The sequence below is a fragment of the Triticum aestivum genome, chromosome 3B, assembly GCF_018294505.1.
Source record: "Triticum aestivum cultivar Chinese Spring chromosome 3B, IWGSC CS RefSeq v2.1, whole genome shotgun sequence".
NCBI lineage: Eukaryota > Viridiplantae > Streptophyta > Magnoliopsida > Poales > Poaceae > Triticum > Triticum aestivum.
This window is the reverse complement of record NC_057801.1, coordinates 798,786,915-798,791,706: the sequence shown is the minus strand read 5'-3', so window position 1 is coordinate 798,791,706 and position 4,792 is coordinate 798,786,915.

Sequence of the window (4,792 nt, the reverse complement as noted above, 5' to 3'; positions counted from 1 at the left end):
AGTGGGGTGGTTGGTGTGTGCCCAGGACGGCGAGATCGATATCTCACCATGGCAGTGGCGGTGGCTTTCCTTATGGAGAACAATTTGGAGTGGGGGTGGGGAGGGGGGGGGGGATAATACTGATGATGATAACACTTCATAACAAATTAAGTAATGAGATTTGTTTATCATGATTTACATGTTAATTTCCTTAAAAATCATTATTTGTTTCATGAAAATCTGTTATTTATTTTCTAAAATAAAGTGTTGATTTACAAGAAAAAAGGGAAGAGAAAAATAAACTGATGGATGACAAAACCAACATGGAGAGGATGGTGGGAGGTGAGGCAAAAAAAACAGACCAAATTAAAACAGGATACCAGTCTAACAACTCCTTTAGGATTACAGATGTGGGAAAAAAGAGGTCCAAAATAGCACTTCCTCTGTAAAGAAATATAAAAACATTTTAAATTACTGAAATAGTGATCTAAATACTTTTATATTTCTTTACAGATGGAGTAATTACAAAGTTGAAAAGAGGGGACGATCACACTAATATCTATGCGACAAGTGCAAAAAGGACTGTTCACAAACCACCTCTGCTACCACCGTTGGCCCGTTCTCAAAAGGACTCTGACAAGTGCAAAAAGGAAGTCGATCTATCTTTTTTTGAAGCCGGCCCCTAGGGGTCCCGATTCATTAAGAAAGAAAAGGGTTACCGGTTAATTAACGGAAAAACTGGCTAAAACCATCACAACAGCCCACACAGGGCAACACCGGCCGACCTGGCCACCCACATGAAGATACAATAACGCCGCATAGAAGAAACACAAAGTCAAGGTCGCCACCAAGTGTCATCGTTATCACTCCTCCATGAGCCAGCGACTCCGACTTCACCATTGACTTCCACAAACAAAGTCCTCGTCGCCGCAAACGTTGGAACCCATGCCGACCCATGCCAAACAGTCGGCCACGGCGAAGGCGCATAACTCCGACAAAGAAGACCACCAAAACACAGGAGAAATGGGTAGAGTTGGTGCCAACTAACACCTCCACGAAGACCACCAGCCACTTGTCATCGTCACCGCCTAGGCACCTCCCAGGCAGCTTCGGATCCATGACGGTATAGAAAGACCCATAAGAGACCTGTCAAGCACGCCGGGTAAGAATCGACAACCGAAGCACTGCCGCGACCCTGCACGGCTATCGATCATCATCGTTGGCAAACTGGACACCGCACTGCCACACCGCCGGTCAGGCACATGCCGATCGCAGTGTCGTGAGCGTCTTGCACATGAAGAGCACGAACGAGAACAAATACTTCAAGGCGACGCCCCAAAGACGGAAGCTACGATGCCGACGCCGTCGCCCGACCCGACCGGGCCTTAGGCTTTCACCCGAAGAACTGGATCCAAGGGTGTGTAGGGAAAGAACTCCTCGGCAGCACCTCCAAGGAGGTGAGACGACGTCCATGCACGCCGACGGCATAGGCCGGCAAGAGCCCGACAAGCTTTCGCCTAGAGCACCGCCCAAGGCCACAACCCCACACACAGCACCTCTGCTATCCCGCGCACCTCCCATGAAGCCATCATGCCATGACCAAGCAGAAGCCACCACAGACCCCGCCAAGGCCAAAACATGCCGGAGCCATCCACCTCACCGCCGGCAAGCCGACGAGCCAGACCTGGCGCCCATCCACTTGCGCCGCACGAAGGAGTCAACACCTGCCACACCGTTGATCCGAAACCTAATGGAAATATTCCCTAGAGGCAATAATAAATGGTTATTATTATATTTCCTTAATCATGACAAATGTTTATTATTCATGCTAGAATTGTATTGACCGAAAACTTAAATACATATGTGGATACATAAACAAATACCGTGTGCCTAGTGAGCCTCTACTATACTAGCTCATTTATCAAAGATGGTTAAGGTTTCCTAACCATGGACATGAGTTGTCATTTGATAACAGGATCACATCATTAGGAGAATGATCTGATGGACAAGACTCAACCGTTAGCATAGCATATGATAGTTCGGTTTATTGCTACTGCTTTCTTAATGTCAAATACATGTTCCTTCGACCATGAGATCATGCAACTCCCAGATATCAGAGGAATACCTTGTGTGCTATCAAACGTCACAACGTAACTGGGTGATCATAAAGATGCCCTGCGGGTATCTCCAAAGGTGTTTGTTGAGTTGGTTTGAATCGAGATTGGGATTTTTCACTCCATGTATCGGAAAGGTATCTCTGGGCCCTCTCGGTAATACATATCACAAGAAGGTTGCAAGAAAAATGACTAAGGAGTAAGTTACAAGATAATATATTATGGAATGAGTAAAGATACTTGCCGGTAATGAGATTGAACTAGGTATAGAGATGTCGACGATCAAATCTCGGGCTAGTAACATATCGACAGATAAAGGGAACTACATATCTTGCCATAACAGTTCAACCGATAAAGATCTTCGTAGAATATGTAGAAACCAATATGGGCATCCAGGTTCTGCTATTGGTTATTGACCGGAGAGGTGTCTCGGTCATGTCTACATAGTAGTCGAACCCGTACGGTCTGCACGCTTAACGTTCATTAACGATATAGTGTTATATGAGTTATGTGATTTAGTGACCGAATGTTGTTCGGAATCCTGGATGAGATCACGGACATTACGAGGAGCTTTGGAATGGTTCGGAGGTAAAGTTTTGTATATAGGACGATACTATTCGGACACCGGAAAGGGTGCGGAGTGAACTAAGTATTCATCGGATCACCGGAAGGGGTTCCGGGAGGCCTCAGGAGGTCTATGGGCCTAGTGGGCCAATGGGAGGCACACACTAGCCCACAAGGGGGCTTGCGCGCCCTCGCCACGGCCGTCGGCCCTAGAGAAAGGAAAGGGGGAGGGCACCCCTCGTGCCTTCCCCTCCTCATGGGAGAAAGTAACGGGGGCACCTCCTCCTGCCTTCTCCCTGACGCCAAACAAGGAAGGGGGCGCCAAAGGACAGGCACCCAAGGAGGTCAGCCGGCTACCTTGGGACGCACCCAAGGCTGCCTCCCCACCCCCTATATATATGAGAGGGAGGGGTGCCACACAAGACGACGCCATCTCTTAGCCGTTTGCGGCGCCCCTCTCCACAGTTTAGTCCTTCGTCCAAGTTTTCCGTGGTGCACGGCGAAGCCTTGTGGGAACGAGTTCACCATCACCGTCACCTTGCCGTCATGTTGTCGGAACTCATCTACTACTTCGCCTGTCTTGCTGGATCAAGAAGGCGAGGACATCATCGAGCTGAACGTGTGCTGAACGTGGAGGTGCCGTACGTTCGGTACTTGATCAGTTGGATGGCGAAGGTGTTCGACTACATCAACCGTGTTAATAAACGCTTCCGCTTAAGGTCTACGAGGGTACGTACGCACAATCTCACCTCTCGTAGCTATGCATCTCCACGGATAGATCTTGCGTGTTCATATAGTTTTTTTTGTTTTCCATGCAATGTTTCCCAACAGTGGCATCATGAGCCAGGTCTATGCGTAGATGATATGCATGAGTAGAACACAAATAAGTTGCGGGCAGTGATGTCCATACTGCTTACCACCAATGTCTTATTTTGACTCGGAGGCATTGTGGGATGAAGCGGCCCAGACCAACGTTATATGTCCACGCACATGAGATCGGTTCCACCGACTGACATGCAACTTGTTTTGCATAAAGCTGGCTGGCATGTGTCTATTTCTCCTACTTTAGTTCAATCGAATTTGACTATGGCCGGTCCTTGAAGAAGGTTAAAACAACAAACTTGATAATCACCGTTGTAGTTTTGCGTAGGTAAGAACTGCTCTTGCTAGTTGCCCTTAGCAGCCACGTAAAACTTGCAACAACAAAGTAGAGGACGTCTAACATGTTTTTGCAGGGTATGTTGTGATGTGATATGGTCAAGACCGGATGTGATATATGTTGTTGTATAAGATGATCATGTTTTGTAATATCGACAACCAGCAGGAGCCTTAGGGTTATCTTTTAATTATTGTATGAAATGCAAGCGCCATGTAATTGCTTTACTTTATCGCTATGCATTAGCAAGAGTTGTAGAAGAAATAGTTTTCGACGACCCCGACACAATGATGGAGATCAAGGTGTCGAGCCGGTGACGATGGAGATCATACCGATGCTTTTGAGATGGAGATCAAAAGCACGAGATGATGATGTCCATATCATGTCACATATTTTGATTGCATGTGATGTTTATCCTTTACGCATCTTATTTTTCTTAGAACGACGGTACGATTACCTTATCAAGTTCTACTTTCCACCCACTCAATTCTTCCGAGAGTCCTTCTCTAGAAAGGATCCATTCTTAACAACAAAGATCTTGCCTTTGGATTTGTGATAGACACTAAAGGAATTAGGAACTTTGCCGTATATGCCATGGCTGACGGCAAAGGCACGCCTGGCGGACGGCAAAGGCCTTTTCCGTCAGGCGGCTGACAGCAACACGCCCGGCTGAACAGACTACGACAAAGGGCTCTTTGCGGTCTGTTGGCAGACGGCAAAGACCTTTGCATCTTTGTCGTCAGCCAGCAGATGGCAAAGGGCCTGGACGACACACGTGTCAGCTTAGGTCCGTTAAGGGGTTAACGGCGTGCTTTGCCGTCCACTGGCATACGACAAAGACCATTGCACCTTTGTCATCTGCCAGCAGACAGCAAAGTAACCAAATAGGCCATCCCCCAGGTGCTGCGACATGGCGTGCTATGCCATCCGCTGGCAGACGGCAAAGGTGCAATGGTCTTTGCCGTCTGCGAGTAAACGA